Source organism: Pteropus medius, unplaced genomic scaffold (assembly GCF_902729225.1).
Source record: "Pteropus medius unplaced genomic scaffold, Ma_sr-lr_union100, whole genome shotgun sequence".
In the NCBI taxonomy this organism is placed as follows: domain Eukaryota; kingdom Metazoa; phylum Chordata; class Mammalia; order Chiroptera; family Pteropodidae; genus Pteropus; species Pteropus medius.
In genome coordinates, this window is record NW_024342644.1 from 2,513,252 (window position 1) to 2,533,627 (window position 20,376).

At 33.9% G+C, this 20,376-nt stretch overlaps 1 protein-coding gene across 11 annotated transcripts in view; it reads right to left on the reverse strand.

Moving 5' to 3' along the window:
* CDKAL1 (CDKAL1 threonylcarbamoyladenosine tRNA methylthiotransferase) overlaps positions 1–20,376 on the reverse strand; it is a 566,460-nt gene that overhangs the window by 490,913 nt on the left and 55,171 nt on the right. The window lies entirely within an intron of this gene.

The following is a 20,376-nucleotide window of genomic DNA, read 5'->3' on the forward strand; positions in this document are numbered from 1 at the left end:
AGCAGGATTATTCCTAATAGCCAAAAAAATAGGAAAAAAACAAAAATCCATCAACTAATGAATGGATAAATTGTGGTATAGCCAGACAATGGAATGGTATTAGGCAATAAAAAGAAATGAAGTACTGATACGTTACAATATGGAAAGACCTTGAAAACATGTGAAATGAAAGAAATGAGTCACAAAGTAATACATATTGTACAATTCCACTTAAATAAAATATCCAAAGATCCAGAATTGGTGATTGCCTAGGGCTGAGAAGACTAGAAGACCAAGGGATAACAGCTAAAAGATGTAGCGATTCTATTTGAGGTCATGAAAATGTTTTAAATCGACTGCGGTGATAGATGCACAACTCTGTGAATATACTAAACCTACTCAATTGTACACTTTAAATGGTGTATAGTATGAGAACTAGTATCTCAATAAGGCTGTTTAAAAAAACAAAACAAGAAGAATAACAAAACTAAAGACAAGTTTGAACCACATCATCACCAGTTTTCATTTCCATACCCTTTGCCTAAAAGTCTCTTCCACCCATCTGCCCTAGCAAACTCCAACTTAACATTTTCAGCTCGGTTACATGTCACCTGCCCTAGGAAACCTTCTCTACCAGTTCTTCAGAAAGAGTAAGGCACTGCTTCTCCTATGTTCACAGATGAGCTTGTGGGACATCCTGGCGAAGACTCATAAATATACTCCTCAGCCCTGCTTAGTATGATTCCCCCAAAAGACTATATTCATTTTTAAATCCCCAGGGCTCAGGACTTAGAAAAGAATATGCTCTTAATTGTGTGTGTAAGGCTGGCAGGGAGGGAGGGAGAGGAGGAAAGAAAGAGAGAAAAAGACAAAAAGCATAAATAAACAAAGGGGCTAAGATCAGGGCAGCAGAAAGGCCTGTTAATGAGTAAGCATCCAGACCAAATGAGATTAAATCTTGTCAGCAATCAAAAGTTAACACTAGAGAAATACTTGCAGCAGAAGCTGGAGTCAAACTCTGATAGAGAAATCTGGTATTTCCTCCAAGGATCTTCTTGTTCTAACAGGAACAAAGACAGCAGCAACATTTCATTCTATAGAACACCGTACACCAAGAAAAAAAATGTACTTACAAAAATATCATGGAAAAATGCTTTTTTCATTTAACAGACATTATGCAATCTACATATATAGTTAAAATTATTTAAAAAGTTAAATTAAAAAAAAAACCCTATGCATTAAAAAATAGATTAGAAGGAAATGTACCAAAATGTTAACAGTAGCTATATTTAGATACTGGTACTCATGTTCTAGAGATCAGGTCTTCCTAGATTCCACAGGCTTTCCAACATATGTCTGGGCCTGACAAGGCAGATCTTATTCTCCAAGATTGATCCCTACCATCTGGAAGTTCTTATAGGCCTCTGGAGACATGTTCTGTCTCATCTGACTGGCTCATCTGGAATTGCTGGCTCCTCAGCGCTGGCTTAAGCCCCAAGGGTCTTCTTCATCCAATTACTCAACAGAGGCCCAGGTTTGGACCTGGCAAGCCAAGGTTCTAACATTGGCCTGAAGAAGGCTATTTCAATAGTGCAGAGATTGGGTAATAAGGACCAGAAGTAGGCTGTTAATTACGGAGAAATGAAGGCTAAAGTAGAAAAGAAGTTTTTGCAAAAACAAAAGAACTTAGTAACTGACTAGATACAGGAAATGACAGCAGGAAGAATTAAAGGTTTCTAACCTAAAAGGCTAATTCAAAGAGTGACACCAGTAACATAAATGGAGGTAGCACTAGGGAGGAGCAGGTCAGAGAAGAGTGTAACTTCAGTATTAGATGTCTTCAGTTTAAGATACCTATCCAGTGCTGTACGCAAGCAGAACTGTGCCACAAACAATTGGAAGAGCATGAAAGAACTCACAGAAGGACAATGGTGCTGATATCACCGAAGATAACAGACAGTAGATACGGGGGTAAGGAGGACGACTGTGTGTGCACCAGGGTTCAAAATCATCAAGAAGATGAAAATATGGCACAGAGGTATAAAAGGCAGGACTTCAAAGAGGACTCTTTGCCTGACTGAGTAATGGTGACAGAACAATGGATTTAAAAAGGTAGTGAAAAGCAAAAACTATACTGACCTCTTCAGTGCCTTATGAATCAGAGGGAATTTGCCTAGAAGTCACGAGAACAATTAAAATGCTTGACTTAATTTCCTGCAGATTTTCATTTGACTATGCAATAAATTAAAACTAAATAACCACATTTGCATAGCATTTTATCACTTGTAAAGCATTTTCAAATACAATATATCACATGAGCTCCCCAAGAGCCCCATGAGGTAGGTATTTACAATTCCCACCTCATGGATGAGGAAACAAGAAAAGATAGATGTTGTGACTTGCAAAGAGCCCACATAAACTGAAAACCAAGAGGCAAGGCCAAGACTAGTCTTTCGTTCTAAAGGCTGCTGAGCTGAAGCACTTTGAATCTGCACTACCAATTTTCCCTATGAGGTTAGGTGTTGTAATATGGGCTGTCCTTATTACCATGTACAGGGACTATTTCTTTCATGATACCCAAAACAACTATGCCTGTATGTTTATTCACAGATTATAGTCATCTATTTTTTACTAACGAAACTAAATTTTACTTTTAGAATGTTCTAAATTATCTCTAACTACTCCTCATGAAAAGAGTTATAATGGAGAAAGAAGTGAGAAAGCAAACAACAGGGACTGAATAAGAATTTAACAATTAAGAGGAGACTGGATTGCCCTTACTCTCCCCACCCTTCTATGCCATTTCAGTACAAAGCCATCAAGAGAGGCTGAACGAGGAGCAGCAGTGCTGTGCGATGGTGGGTGACCGACCTTACCTAAGGAGTAGAGGGTGTCAGAGCATGAACAGGCTGAGAAAGGCATCTATATGGAAGAGTGACAGCATGGGGTATCAGTGTGCAAGAAGTAAAGAGGGTGGGGGTGACCACAAAGGAGAGTGTCAGAGTCTGAGCAGAGTGAAAGCATCCATTGAGGCAGGCGGCCTGGCCCAGGGTCTCAGAGCCCAAGCAAAGCAAGATGGGCATCTCTGTGGGGGCAGCTGAGCGTAGGATGGCAGAGCTGTAGCACAGTGAGATAGGCATGTGCACCAAAAAGCAATCTGTCCAATGGTGTCTAAGCCCAAGGAAGTGAAGAAGGCATCCATGAGGGGCAGGTGGTAGCAGCCGCCTGATGTCTGTTGTCAGAAAATAAATAGGGTGACAGAAGTATACACACAGCAAGGAAGCCCTGTCCAGTTTTAGGAGAGCATGCCCACAGGGTGGTGAATTTCAAAAGGAGTGAGGAGGGTGTCCCTGCTGAGAGGCACAAGGTACCGGAGCACAGGGGTTTAAGAGACAAGAAAGTTTGATGAAGAACAGAACATTTACATAGCCTCAAAGAACCTTCTCACAAGATACATGTTAACTACACAGGGAAAAAAATTACTTTACAATGGAAAATCTCAGCATACATCACCTTAATCAACTGATCAAAGTTAACATCACCGGTAATGGCACAAATCAAAGTCAGGTGCCACCTGATAGGATGCACCGAGAGGAAAACGGCATCACTTTTGAAGATATTCTTGCCAAAGATGCATAACTTGAATCTACTCATACAAACACAAATCAAGGGTCAATCATTCAAATAACTGGTGAATATTCAAACAACTGGTGAAATATCAAATAACTACATACCTTAAAAATATCAAAGATAAAAAAGAAAGTAAAGAAAGAGAAAATGGAACAGATTAAAAGAATCTTAAAGAGACATGACACTCAATGCAAAATGTGATCCCAAAATGGATGTTCTTGCTACAAAGGATGTTATGAGAATAACATGAACGATGTCTGAGGATTAGCTGGTACTGATGTCTAAGTGTTAATTCTCTGCTTTTGAAAGCTGTGCTGTGGATCTGCAGGAGAATAAATTTACAGGAAACAAACACTAAAGTATGTGGGGGTAATGAAGCATCAAGTGAAGAGTTTAGAAATGGCTCAGAAAAAGACTTTTTCTGTACTGCTTTTGCAACTTTTCTATAAACATCATTTTTTCCTTTTTTTTTTTTATAATTTTTGAGGAGATTGAAGAGGCAGGCTACTTGGCAATATAAGAACATATAGCTGCCACAAAAAAAATTGTAAGAGAATAAAAGGCACCATAAAACATGGAACATGACTCTCTTATCCACATGAAGGTATTTTTTCCTTGATAAGAAATTAAAGGTCAGTTTTATGGGAACAATGTCAGTGGCAGGACAAAGAAAGGTACTGACAAAATGGTGCTTTTTAAAAATGTTTATATTAAAGGAACATTTACTTAAAAGCCAAAGAGAAAAAAAAGAATATTCACATGTAATTATATTCATAAATCTTTCCCTACATATAGAGAAATAAGTGACATTGGTTGAGAGCCAAGCAATGTCCTTGGTGCTTAAATATTGTATGTATTAGATAATATTCAGACTTTATCATTCTATTATTCACGTGCTACCTTACTTTCAACTAAAAACAAGTCTATTTTCCCTCACAGTATTTTTAAATATCAATAACATATTCAATACCCATTCATAAAAATAAAAAAATTGAAAAATAAAAAAACATTCAGAAAATCAGGAATAAACAGTATTTTCCTAAGACACATAAAGAGTATCTACCAAAAATCCTAGAACTAACTTCATACTTAACAATGAAAGATTGAATTCTTTCCTCCTTAAGATCAGAAACCAGGCAAAGAAGTCCAATTTCACTATCATATTCAACGCAGTACAGTAAGGTTTAAATGGCATAAGAAAGGGAAAAAAAATACACAAAAGGAGGAAGAAAGAAAATTGTCTTTTTTTTAAAGATAACATGATTATATATATACAAAATCCCAAGGAATTTACAAAAAGCTTCTAGAACTAATAAGTGATTTCTGCAAGACTGCAGAAGATCAACAAACAAATCAATTGCATTTGTATATACTAACTAGTAATAGATGAAATTGAAATTTAAAAAGCAATACCACTTACAGTTGCTCTAAAGAAAATGAAATACTTAGGTACAAATCTAACAAAATATGTACCAAATCTGTATGCTAAAAATTATAAAATTTTCTTGAAAGGAATTAAAGACCAAATCACTAGACAGACATACCATATTCATGGACTGGAAGACTCAACATAGCAAAGATGTCAATTCTCCCCCAAAGTGATCTATAAGTTTAACACAATTCTTATCAAAATCCCAGCACAGTTTTTGGTAGACACAGATAAACTTATTCCAAAATTTATATGTAAAGGGAAAGTCCCTAAAAAAGCCAAAACGATTCTGCAAAGGAAGAATAAAGTGGAAGGAATAAATTTATCAGATTTCAAGACTTCTTCTATAGCTATAAGTCAGCAGTAATCCTGACTTGATGACAAAAGAGATCCTCCCAGGGAACATAAACGGGGACAGCAGATCAGTTAACAATGGAATTTAATCCACTGCCAGACTAAGAAGTTTTCAATATTGACATCTTCCAGCATTTGGTATATTGTGGACTAGTGACTATTTTGAGTTTCTAATTCTCTTCTTGTCTAAGTGAGAGGATTTATTACAGTTATCTTGTTCCCTTATCCACTATAGTTTGCTAGGTATACCAGGAACATAGGTTTCTCTTAGCTTCAGGTCACCAGAGTACAACAAGCTACAACCAGTCCTGGTGGAGAAAACTATACATCTTGCAGACATCCTAGACTACAAGGTAGATGCAGTCATAGATGAGAAAAGGTATCATCTCCCTTAGAGAGGTGGTGACTATATTCCCTGTAAAATAAATTTTTAAGAAGAAGGGTATATTTGGATTTGAGCTAGCGAAAGTGGTAGATTTTGCAACTACTGTTGGTTAGCAAACCCAAGACCTATTTCCAAACTCCATCTCCCTTCCCACATCTCTACCAAAAGCTGAAGCAGCTGAATCACACATCCACAACTTTCCTTCCACTTAGGGGTGGCCATGTGAAACAACCGGGCCATGACAATTAAGAGGAAGTCTGCTGTGCAACAAGGCTTCCAGGACGGCTTTCAGTTTCCTGGTAAAGTGAAAGATGCTGTTATGAATCCATGCCCCTTCGTTGTGCCTCGAACAGAAAGGTGATGCCTTAAAGAAGAAGCAACCATCTTGCAACTATGAAGGAAAGGTCAAGAAAATTACACAATAACACTGACATTGCTGAGCTGCTAATAAGCCAATGTCAGGAGATACCTCCCTCCAAACTTCTTTTGTAAGAAAAGTAAATCCTCATTAGAGTTGAATCTAATGAGGATTAGATTGATTAGGTATTCTCTTACATAAAATTAATTAAAAGCATCCTTAAGTAAATAAAGAGCATGTTATCTAATAATAATTTATTGTTAAATAAGAATAATGATTTACTACTGCATTAATACTAATAACTGATCTTTCTAAAGCCTTTTAGAGTTCTGTCATAACAAATATTAATTTGATACTATGTTATAGCATACATTCCCACGTATTACTTCACTTAGCCTCTCTGGACCTTGTTTCCTTTTTCTCATTCAACACATAGTTTTAAGTGCCTACCCTGTGTTAGGCATTCTTCTAGGTGCTGGAAAAACAGAAAGTGATCAAGATTTAGTGACGGACTCTGCTTTCACCCAGCTTATTTTCTAACAGAAAACTTATCTGCCAAATGAGGCAGATGGAGGGTAAAAAAAGTAGTAAAAAAAATACAAAATAAAAGAAGTAGGAGGGAAAGTATACTCAATCGACATCCCCTGCCCAAAGTAACTGTATCAAAGAAAACACAGATCCTAAATCAGAGATTAAAGGCTGGAAAATGGAGAGCACAATTAAGGTAGGTCCTGGAGACAGCACTATTGTTTTAAGCCTAAACCAGGAAGAAAGGCTAATAAACTAAAATTGGTCAAAGGGGTGTAGATTTTCCCAATTACAATTTTATAGAATCTGACTTAATTTTTTTAAGTCTACGTTATCTTCTATGATGCTATTTTATAATCTTCACTACAGCAATATGTTACACTCTACCCAAAAGCAATTCACTGACTGTAAATGCCTTACTCCTATCTAACCCTATAGGGAAAATACATCTACATATTACAAATCACTTAAGGGGATTAAAACACACAAAGCACATTTGAGCCAAATATGTCTAAATGCTTATTAAACTGTACCTTACAGCAATATATTGACTTTTTATACACTACCCATATAACTTGACTCATTAGAAAGCCCTGATTTTCAGGAACTTGTCATAAGTCACAAAGACATTCAAAACTTTTAAATTAATTTAGTGAATTTCACATATTTCCCTGGTGAGAACTGTGGGAAACATTCTAGACCAATATACACACCACTGGAATTCTTGTTCAACTAACCAATGCAGAAAAGGTAAAATGGATGCATACTGACTGAATACTTCAACTTAATTCAGCTATAAAATTTTCTCTAATAGCCTTTTTTACATTTGATAGATAGGAGAACTCGGGTAAGTAATTTAAGAGTTTTATAGTATAGTAAAAAAGAAGTTTGCTGAAATGGAATAGATTATGTAACTATTTCTAGATTACAGTTATAAAACAGATACTATTCTCATCCATGGTGTACTCTTACGAAAAGCTCCAATAGAAATATTTTTTCCTAGTAATTAACTTTCTGTAACATCTTTACCCAGAATGCTTCAAAGTTTTATCTTATGGCAACCATAGCAAAGACAAATATTGTCTTTTTTGAATTGTGTGTGCTAAATATTCTGGGAAATCAAGTTACTACTCAGAAAACACGTGAACAGAGATGAGAATATTTTATAAACCATAGTAATAGGATCTATGCCAAAAAGCAAAAAAGTATTAGAGACCAGAATTTTGTTTCGACAAAATTCTATAGCCTGTTCTAATACCAGTTGGTATGAATAAACTCAATTAAACAAACAAAAAAATGGCTTCCATATTCTATAGAAATATAGTACTATACTGAATTAAATATAGAAACATGAAAAATTTTAGTACTAAGTAATCTTAGAATTTGAAATTCTCAAATTTTCAAGTCTAAATTTTTCCCCACTATTCCATCTGTGGAAATAGATGTTTTTAAATTAATTCTAACCCTCAGATCTAATCTGTGGGATCACAGCCCAGTTTCACGTGAATTTATAGGGTTCAGGGTGATGAGTTAAGAGAGCATTAAAGAGAAGTGGGAGCCAACTACATCAAAGGCAAGACTTTCACGCTGTATATACAGGACATATATAGCAACTGGACATATTATCTGTGTGGATTTCTGAATCAGAAGATAACAAGTAGCATCTTCAGGAGGAAGGAAAAGTCTTAGCAAAAACAGACAAAAAAAAAAAACGGGAGATGACTGTGTGGTGAACACTCAATGCAATATACAGATGATGTATTATAGAACTGTACACTTGAACTCTATATAATTTTATTAACCAACGTTGCCCCAATAAATTTAATAAAATTAAAAGTAAATAAATAAAAATAAAAAATAAAAAACTATGAGGTTTTCTAATGAGTTCTCTTAACTGATTAATAATGAGGAAGAAAGGCCTGTGCGGTATGGTGGAGGCTGTCTCCATGAGTCTGAACTTAAACCTACTACTACTCCAGTCCTAAAATAGGGTCTCCACCAAGAGCAGACCCACCATTTTCTCATCCTACCAGTCACCGCAAACTACCAAATGCCTACTCATAAACTTAGACAGCAAACCCCTAGAATTAAGTAATAAACTCTCCCAAACTGCATTGATCTAATCTCTGACAAGAAATTCCACAATAAACTGCATGTAAAAAGTTCTCCGGTCTCCCAGAGAAACCACATTAATAAACCAATATTCCTTAAATATATATATAATCATAACTGTCGTTTATTGAGTGCATTCTTTATGCCAGACTCTAAGAACTTTACATGTATAAATTCAATCTTTACAAAAGGTAAGATAAGAACATCCTAATCTCCATTTTATAGATGAAGAACCTGATCTTAAGTAACTTGGCCAAGGTCACACATCACCAAATGGTAAAATAGGGATTCAAGGTTAGCAATCTGACTCCAGACTCTGAAACCTTAATCATCACTGTTGTCAAATGTATTTAAAAGCACACCAAAATATATCAATAATAAAATAAGGCCTATTACATAGCGCTGTTTTTCTTTATGTCAGGCAGTATGGCTTAGAAACCAACAAAACCTCCCCTATTAAATAACTAACCTACACCCTGATTTACTTTGTAAAACACATATAGCAAGCATCTTGCATGTTATAAAAAATTTTTGAACCAGTATACTATTGCTTCTGTAAACTATAGCACTAAGACTTTATTTTAACAAGATTTGAACATAACATAGCAATTTCTCTTTCCCACTGAGGTTGGGAAAGTATATTGTAAAGGCTCCCATTTTAAAGCCTTAAACACACCAAATAACTTAAGTGCTATAAAATAAGTCTAAGCTGGCAGGCCATGTTATATTATTATATCATACTTCGTTCCTCATGTCCCAAATAGATCTCTAAACTTAATAAATTTGCTTTCTTTGCTTACAAAGTTTTTTTATATATTGGTTATCTTAAGATTTTTCAAGCATTACCATTCTTATCAAATAAGGATACATATCTCACTAAAACTTTAAACTCTTTTCTGTTTGTTACTAAAAGACGAATGGGCTTTCTGCAACAACAAAATATGACTACAATTTATTTGAAGGGAAGTTATATTTGTTTTGCCCTAGAAATACAGACTTATATTTCACTGCCTCACTATCCAATAAAACATCTTTAATGTACATTTGTCTCCCCCCCAAAAAAAATTCATACAAAAACAATATAATTAGTCTCACAGATATGCATAGGCGCATAAACATTTTAAAGTTTCTTATCTATAAAATGAGAGTTGTGCTAGAAAACAGCTAACAATTAGATAGTATAACTGTACTTAAGTGTAACTAGTAAATCTGAGGAAGCAATATGGTAGAGTGTGGAAAGCTTTGGGAAAAAAATGTATTGGTCAAGGTAAAAGATGGCAGAATACTACAGAATCACTGAACCTATCTTTCTGAAATCTCAAGGAACTAAACAAAAGAAATAAAATTAGCAAAGAAAACACCACAAGTGGTCTAAACTGGGAATGGGACAAACAATCTACAAACTTCTAAATATTATCACCTAGAAGCAAAGTAACCAAATAAAACTAACAAAATATTTCAATTATCTATCTAATACTTCCACTCTCATTACTCATATTATCCATCCAAAATCAAAGAGCATGAGAATGAAAAGGTGAATGGATAAAATTCTCAAACACTTCATTAATAAGACTCAATTTTTATTAAAAAAAAAAATCCAAACATGTAAGTAAAACCTTAGAAAATATAGTATCCGTGAACACTGGAGGGGGTAGGGGATGGACTTGAGAATTAAAAAAACTAGATAATCTATGGAAGAATAAAAATGATTCAGGAACGGAGAAGTCCTTATATAAAACAACTGAGAGTGAGCATTGAATCCACCTAAATATAGACCTGAAACTAAACAGAAAAGGGTATCTGTTATAGGATAAGATAAAACTGCCATAAATTTGTAAATGTTTTTTTTAATCACTTTAAAAATAAAGAATTGTACTGAATTAAAATTGGAGACATAGGTAAGAACTCATGTTTAACTTAAAATAGATACACATACAAATATTTATACATATATGTATATACACAGGCTTGTATACAAATAAATTTCCTTGATCTACCATCTGAGATGGTCTAAAATAAATGACAAACAGTAGCAATAAGCACACCTAGCACCCAAACCTTGGTTTCTAATACTTTTCTCCAAGAAAAGGAACCAGAGCTCCTTGGAGAAATGGCTGATTCTAGCAATGGCACAGAAAATATATAAATGAACCTGGAATATCTTAGAAAGTGCTCAAAATTTTAAAAAAGAAATTGATGGGGGTTTGTCAAAGGGACACAGGAACAAACTGATAGATCTCCAAATGGTCAAAGCTAGAACGATTTAAGTAACAAAATAAATAAAGGTTGTATTGGATTATAACCTAATCCAAAGTATAAATTTTCATGCATCCATAGTGACATAAACAAATAACTGAATAAATTAATAAATGAAGGAGAAGAGACAAACTTTCCATGCAGAAAAATTCTAAATAAATACCCCACTCTAAACAAAGGTGACTATAACTTGTGAGTTGCACACAGTGGCTTCCTTAGAAAGTAGAGAAAGGGGAGGGGAATTTTTATACAGAGAAACCTGACAAACACTATTTTACGCAGCTGATCAAGGTCAACATCAAACGTCATAACTCATGTTGATTTGATATATATGATATGATATGATTACATGATACATGATGAAAATGGCACTTCATTTCTGTGGTCGTCCTCCCAAAAACTTATAATCTCGGTCTAATCAAGAGAAAAATACCAGACAAATTTCAATAGAGGGACATCCTACAATCAATTACCAGGCGTCCTTAAAACCATCAAGATCATAAATAACAAGGCAAGTCTGAGAAACTGTCACAGCAAGAGGAGCCTATGGAGACATGACAAGTAAATGTACGTAATGTAATATCCGAGATGGCATCTTGAAATGGAAAAGGGACATTAGGTAAAAATAAAGGAAAGCTGAATAAACTATGACTTTCATCAATAATAGCATATCAATATCAGCTCACTAATTGTAATAAATATACCATACTAACATGTTAATGATAGGGGAAGCCGTGGGGGAATGGGGGTGTATGTAGGAACTCTCTGTACCATCTGCTCAATTTTTCTTTAAGTTTAAAACTATCCAAAAAATAGTCCAATAAGAGAAGAAAAATTCATCTATTATAAAGTCTAAAGTGCCTTTCCAAATAAATAAATAAGTGTTACATAGGCAGAAAATATAGGCACAATAAATACGTGTGACAGCTTTCTCTCATGAATTCTACAGAAACTATCAAATGTTAAAAAGAAAGAGTTTTGTATTCAGAAATGTAGTCTCAAGTCTTCACTCAGCTACATACTAGCTGTGTTACATTACCCAACACATTTAACCTCAAGAGCTCGATTTCCTCATCTCTGATTTGGGGATAATATTTACTTTATAGATTTGTTGTCAAGATTAAAGATGATATGTGCAAAGTTGCTACTAGGACAGATCCAGCACACTGTAGAAGCTTAACGAATGGAATATTTAAATCATTTAAAAATTCCTTAAGAATCTGGATTACTAATTATTTTCAATAAATCTAAACTTAGTAGTCCTAAAAGGATATTAAATTTACAAAAATAGAAAGTCCTTTAGCTATCTTGTTAAATACAATAAATACATACTGCCTGGTTAATACTATTCCAGATTTTACTATTTCCCTCCAATAGATTATGGTGGTTTTGATTTTTGTGGTTTTTTCCCCTCAAATATAAACTATGGTTTTATACATGTAAAATATAAGATTTTGAGCACGAACTTTATTTTACCAATTTAGCCAGTACAGATTAACTAATAGAGCTGAAAGCCTACCAGAAGGAAACTGAAAAATTCTGACACAGAAAAACTGAGTATACTTGCCATTGGTCATCTGCTTATACTGAACACAAGGAAAAGAAGATTCTAACAATTTATTCAAAAAGAAGAGACATATGGCTAGCTTTCCACTAAATCATTCATTAAAACGCTGCGCTATAACCTTTCCAAGTCAGTTGAATACACAGAGAAGTTAGGGGGATATTTAAAAACTGAAGCAGAAAACGAAGATATTATTTTAATTTAATCAAATGGCTAGATAGCAAAACCCAATCAGATAAATGAAAGAGTGCCTCCTCGGATTATTTTTTTGGAGTTGCAGGGCTCTGGAAGACCTAACAAGGCACATAAACACACTGAAACTAAAGAAAATCAAGGAACTATGGAACTGTTCAAAAAATGAAGTCCTAGTCAAATTGGATATATGAATTGTGTGAATAATTAAAATCAATATTAATTTTATATAACTGCAAGGTTTTTGGTGAATCCTGGCAAATACCAAGGCTATTTGATAAAAATGGTTCCTCATTTTTGAGACTTTTATGGAACGTAAATGGCAAATACTATAACCTAAACTGAAATGTTTGTACTGTAAAATGTTTGTACCCATCTGGCATCATGGAAGTATATTTTCTCACATGAAACTGACATGTGAAACTGAGCACTAATTTTAGTGGTACAATTCTAGAATCAAATAGGACATATGCCCTGACACTCTTATTCTCAAGAATGCCATCATGAATTTGATCAAAACATTATCAATTTCTAGCATTCAGCCTTCTATACACTGTGAAAAAATAGATTAAGCTATATTTGTGTATCACTCCCTCGTTTTCATCCATACATTTGGCTATGCTTAACCATTGCTTGCAATTTTATTATGCATGCAGCCTACAGATAGACTGCTCATTATGTGGCCCACTAGTAAAATCATCTGAATACCTCTACACTAATGAAACATTCCAATATCCATGGTAGAGAGGCAGTCCTCTCCTAAAAACAAGTAGATAAGAAAGATTCATGATGACATAGCATAAAACAACTAAAAGGCTAATATAATATCACCACCCTCTGAAGCAAATGATTACTAATAAGGGCACAGAGAAACCAAATGTTAACTCCGAATGTTTTTTTCTCTTGAATTTAGAATAAAAATTCAAACATTTAACTTATTTTTTAAAATGTCCATATTTTTACAGCTCACGTAGAAATTATTTAAGGGTCAAATAATAGAATATCTGAGACTGCTTTATAATTCTTCAGCAAAAACAGAAATAATAAAAGGAAAGAAAAATATAAATTTTAATTATTGAATCTATTGATAGGTTCTGAGGGTTCATTGAACTATTCCCTCTACTTGTATGCTTAAACATTTTTTCATAATAAACAAACATAACTTAAATATGAAAAAAGAATACAAATGCATATAGGTATTTAGCGTATAGTAAAGGTGGCATTTCAAATTAGAGAAGAAACGATAAATGACTCAACAAATGATGTCAGGAGAACTGGTAAGTCATCTGAGGAGTGGGGAGAAGTAGATCCATATGTCACACACATTCAAAATAAATTCCACCTAGCTCAAAGATTTAAATGGAAAAAAAATGAAATCATTAAAGTAACAGTAGAAACAATGAATTACAATCCTCATCTTAGAGAAAACACTGGTAAAGTTAAACGTATAAAAATAATTACCTTCTTCATGACAAAAGCAACAAAGAAAACATACACAACAAAAAGGGGACAATTTAGAAATCATATCACAGAGCGTTACTTTCCAAAATAATGAATGCCTACAAATTAGTAAATATCATCAACAGAAAAATGATAAAAAGATATGGACAGAAAAGGAAATAAAAATAGCTCTTTTGAGAAAGGCAAATTAAAAGACAAATTAAAAGATACCATTCAACAGATTCGCAAAGATCAAAAAAGCCTGACAATATACTACACAGGCAAGACTATGGGGAAGCTAGCAAGCCCATACATTATTGCTGGGAATATAAATTAGCACAACCTCTCTGGAAAGCAATTTGGCAATATCTATCAAATTTATATATTTATACACCTTTTAACCCAGTAATTTTACTGTCAGATCTTTATTCTACAGACATATTTACACATGAGCAAAATGAAACATCCCAACACAGATGTGAGCAACCCTGTAGCATTGTTGGTAATAGCAAAAGAAAAGAATAGAAACAACATGAACTTCTAGAATGAAGGGTCTAGTAAACGTATTATCCTGCATCCATACAATTGAAACCAATACTACTTCAAAATATAGAAAGAAGAAATTTGTAAAAAATGGGTAGAAAATGACCAGCAAGCAAATCATACCGTTAAATAAAAAGGGGTGCAAAACCATGTATATTATATGCTAGCAATGTAATAGGAGAAAAAAAATGTATGTATATATGTGTGTAATTGTGTACATTTATTCTTATAAATCTATAACTTTCTTTATAGAAAGAGAAATTGTAATACTAGGTTTCTTCAGAAAGACTTAGCAGCTGAGGCAGATGGGTAGTCTTATTACTGTATACCCTTTCTCCCTTTTGAATTTTGTGCCATAGCATGTGAATAAATTATCCATTCAAAAAGCTTTTAAATATTCTTAGTTTGATCCAAAAGCATGACAGTAATAGTAAACACCAGAATCTTAGTTACATACACTATTTATTTTAAATGGAAATAGATAACAAATGTGTTTGTCCTGGGTCACAGAGAAAACTTTCCCTATCCAAAATATATTATTAAAAGAGTTGGCCTCCTGAAATTGATACTATCACTCTAAAATAATCTTTAATCTCTAATTTGTTCTCACTGAGACTATTAAATTATCTCCTACATCCAGAGAGGTAGCAGGCACAATGAACTGTCCATTATATTTACTAGTCTAGGTTATCAAGAAACATTGCATAGTTTGCCTGCAATTTTTCTCTGCACTAAAGTAAGATGATAAAATAATCACAACTAGAAGAAAATTACTTTGGAGTAAACAGATGTGAACTCACTCACTTTCTCTGGCCATAAAGAAGTCAACAAAAACAAAAGGTAGGTAAGTAACTAAAAGAAAATAATTTATAGCAGAGAAATGTGGGAAAATTCCAGAGATGCAAGAAAGATGAGCCAGTAAATTACTGATGATAAAGAGGCAATCATCCTAGCTTATAAAATTAATATTCTATACATATAAATTCAAGAGTATATTAATAATCTGCATGAAACTATAAAATGCAGAATACAGATTTCTTTAGGTATAGTTAATACATACATAAATTTTTAAATATGCACTAAAATTAACTGCTACTATGTGTATTTTAGTGTATCACTGTTAAGAGAATTCTAGAAAGTAAAGCAAAAAGACAAACAGAAAATATGAGAGAAAAATTAAGTCCACAAAGTCTACCACACATAACAAGATTGCTAAAAAAAAAAGAGAGAGAGAGAGAGAGAACGTAAAGAAAATAAAAGTATAGAAATAACAAAATAAAAAACTTCCTAGAGCTAAGACATGAGCCTTCTGATAATTCACAGAGTACTAAACACAATAACTAAAAAATCACACACACCTGGAAATACCCTTCTGATATTTGAGAGAGGCTAAAGATAAGGTTTTCTAAAAAGGAAAAATAAGAAGATACCTACAGAGAGAAATAAACAGTTTGAAATCAGACCTCTTATTTGTTAGATTGAGTTCTAAAATGAAAAAATGCCTCAAAGATCTGGGAAAATTATTTTCAATCGAAAAAATGATACCCTTTCCAACAAGTATGAAACATTTTCAGTCATGCATGAGCAGAGAAATTACCACCACACACCTTTTCTGACAAAATTATTCAAGACAGAGTCTAAGTCAAAGTTGAATTTTGTTGCTATATTACCCTACCTTTTATATTGTATTAATTTTTGTTTTCATCATCTGGATAAGATTTATTCACAAAAGGAAGAAATTGAAAAAAGGAAGGTGAGAGAGAGAAGAAAAAGCCTGACTTGAATATCGGTTGAAGGTCCTATAATGAGTTTGGGCAAGAAGTGTGGGTGAGGAAGAAACCAGATCAAAACACAACCATATGTAATTTCAAAGTCAAAAATATTTTTAAAAATATTTAAAGAGCCTAAATGGAGTCAGAAAAAGAGTGAGAGCACACATACTCAGCGACATACACACAGACAGAGGCCTGTGATGAACAAACCATTGTCCCCCACCACCACCAGCAATTCTGCTACAATCCTATACATGCAATGCAAAATTCTATTTCCCAACACAGATAAAGTCAAAGACAAGAAATAAACTATAAACGTCTAATAATTTTAAGACATATTTTATTAGTAAGAAATTGTCCTAATTTCAAGTCTATTAAAAACCAGTCCTATTAAGGTTTCTTTCTGCCTCATTTTGAAAACACCTTCTTCAACTCTCTTCATGCTAGCTGCAACTGTAAACCACAAACACCAGTAGTTTAACTGCATTAAAAACAAAGCATATCATGCAAATGTTTTTGAATAACTTAATTATGTTATTTATTTTTTATAACACATCATCCTTGCTAAGAGTAGATAAAGACACTAAACAAGCATTATCATGTCCTTCCCTGATTTGGTTTCCCAAGGTAGCACTAGCTCCAATTGTTTGACTAAACTAGCTGTTAAGTACTTGACTGCAGGCAACTTCAGACACAGTCTCATTTATTCCATGCTCACAAACTAAAAAATACATGGCTTCTTCTCTATTGCTATTTCATAGTTTTAACAGATGGTGCCATTAAATGAGGAAGGTATATTACTGAATTTAACTAATAACTAACCATATGCTAGCAACAAAATAGTATTCATCTCAAGGATATTAGCACACTGAATTTTATTTACTTGTTTGTCTTTGGACAGAGAGAGTATAACACAATGCAGTTATATAAACTGATACTAACTTGGAACCAGGAACAAATCTAAAAAGTAGATCTTCAATTTCTTAAAATTTCCAATTTCCACAAGTACACGGCGTATACCAAAGTAAACAAAAGTACACAAAGTGTCAACTTCACTCTTACGATCAAACAATGAGAATTATTTTTACTAATTCCAAAAATTCTTCGACTTTGGCCACAGGCTTTAGACATTACCAAAGTAATAATATTGTTTATATGACAGACACTAAACTTCCTTCCTCAGTAAACTTCTGTGTCCAAATGTTGATATCTTAGAATCTACTATACATATGTTAACTTCGGGAACAATAGAACACACTCAAATCTAAAGAACCGTGAGCTATCTACTAAGAGCTATCTCAATATACTATTTTTGAACATTCTTAAAAATGCATCAGGCTTAAATAAAAAATACATACAAGCATTGAATGTGTTCAACTTTACCCCATTCTTACCTGCCCCAAGAAAAAGAGTAAAATATCTGTAGCCACTATCCCCTCTCCTAACAACTCTGCTTTTATAGTGTTAAATTGTGCTCAAAATAAGATTTTATTTGGAAAAGAGGTTCTCTGAATCTTCTTTAATACTAACATTATGACTCAACTGCCATCTAATATAAAAATCTATAATAGTCTATGGCTCACTTAACAAGAATACATAATTAACTGATTAAAATATGCATTTAAAAATATGTAACCATTTTATAAAAACTTGTATGGCCATTTCAACAAAATAAGTGTAAGCATTTCAACAAAAATTATGCTAGAATAACAGGGAAAACACAAAGCCTAGATTAGATAGGCTGCTCAGTCTATGCTTCCCTTTTTCTGTTAATTTGGTGACCAGAAGGAACTGCAAACCTAAGAACTTTCAGTTCTTCAGTTTTCACTCTTTACCCAAGGAAAAAAATCTTTATGTCTATTACCTTCACAAAAAGCAACCATGCGTGTGATGAGGTATAAATACTTTCCTGTGAGTCAAAGTCTCAGGTACAATCCCTGCATATTTACTGGCAGTGACCTTTAGTAAACTAACTAAATCCTATAAACCTCAAAATCTTCATCTTTAAAATGAGACTGGCACCACATACCTCACAGGTTTTGTCAAGAGGACAAGATGAGATAACATGTAAAGCATCTGACTTAGAGTAAGGCAAAAAGAAGCCAAGTAAATAAAACCACTTCATTATCACACACAAACAGCCAGAATACCCTTCAGTGAGAGATGCACAGTATTGCAATTTTCATCCTGAATTGAAAGAGTCTATGAAAAGTTTCATGATAGTTAGCTTTCTCTCCCATTTCATATTAACATCATGCAGCCTGATGAGTTTTTTAACATATACTAAGCAGATCTCAAATTGATAAATAACACAAGAACATATCCATAAGACAAGACCTCAGGAATATCGTGCTTCAAAAGCTCCTCTTTTGAATCTTTGCTTTTCTAATCTTGCATTTATTTACAAATAATTCTTTGGTGCTCAGATAAACTCTACTCCCAGACTTCTCTATTACCTTCTTGAAATTCTACACGTTCAGCTTCTCTGTGTATACAAACCTGCAGAGGCAATCAGGTTAATCTTATCTGCTTTCTGTCTATGTTCTACAATTTCTAAGGAAAAAATCTGGAGAGACAAATCTTAAATAAAAACAAAATATCTTGCCCTGATTAAGAAGTGGCTATAAATGTTTAAAAACAAGCTCTCATTAAACAGAAAGGTTTTCTTTTAACTTTCTAAGTAATGTTTTTTCTGTTTAATCTTAGCCTTTTAAATGTTATATGAATATGTGGTCTCAAACACTATACTAAAAGCTCCCATCTGAAGCAACCAAAAAAGTGAAAAATATATAAAACAATCATTTTCAAGACACTGAACATCAGAAAAAGAAGGACAGTAACCCCTGAGGGGATAAAAATGAGGTGGCCATACAATTGCCTCAGCTTACTGCCTTGACAGAGTTTCTAGTCTGTATTGTATGTACTTGACCAAAACAGAACAGAGGAGTCCACGTTGAGAAGAAAATAGTTAAGAGTTTGGAGAAATCAAGGTTTGCTACAGTTTGCAGGACAGACTACTGGAGAGAGGAGAGCTACAGAGCAAGAGAATGCCAGAGATCTGCAGAAGGTGCTCTTCGAATATTCAGTTGAGTACTAATCAGTGCATGCATGTGAGGAAACTACTCAAAGTTAGTAAAGAAAGCCCTCAAAAGAATGAAGGTGAAGTGCCCAGAGCTCACTCATGGATGAGAATAACACCTGCTCTCTCCTACCAGATGGGAAAAATTCATGGTTCATGGGACACTGATAGAGTACACAGAAGGATCTTGCCTCAATAGCAGCCCTTGATTGAGCATGGCTCAGTCTTGCTCAAAAGAATCAAACTGCTTCCAAGTAATTTAACTGCAACTCAGAACAAAGGTCAAGAATATTTATAGGAATACAAAAATATCCAGCATCTGGCAAGGTAAAATTTACAATGTCTAGCATCTAATCAAAAATTACCAGGCATGCAAAAACTAAGGAAAATAAAATCTCATAATGAGGAGAAAAATCAGCAAATCAAACTGACACAGATGTTAGAATTTGTAGACAAAAACATTAAAAAATAACTAGATTACATATGTTCAAAAAATTAAGCACAGATCTGAAAGATAGAAAGGAAAAAAAAAAAAAGACACAAATTGAAGCTCTAAAAATTAAACTGTCTGAGCTGCTCTCAGTTCTTTGTCTGGCAGAGTAACCCAAATCTTTATTCTTAAAAGATCTGAGTCATCAGTCATTCTGCCCCTTTTTTGGCTCATGTGGTTTTCCAATAAGCTTTATATTGCGAATAGAAGTACTAAGAGGTACCCCAGAAAATCTCCTTAATTTTCATCTAGATTCTAGATTTCA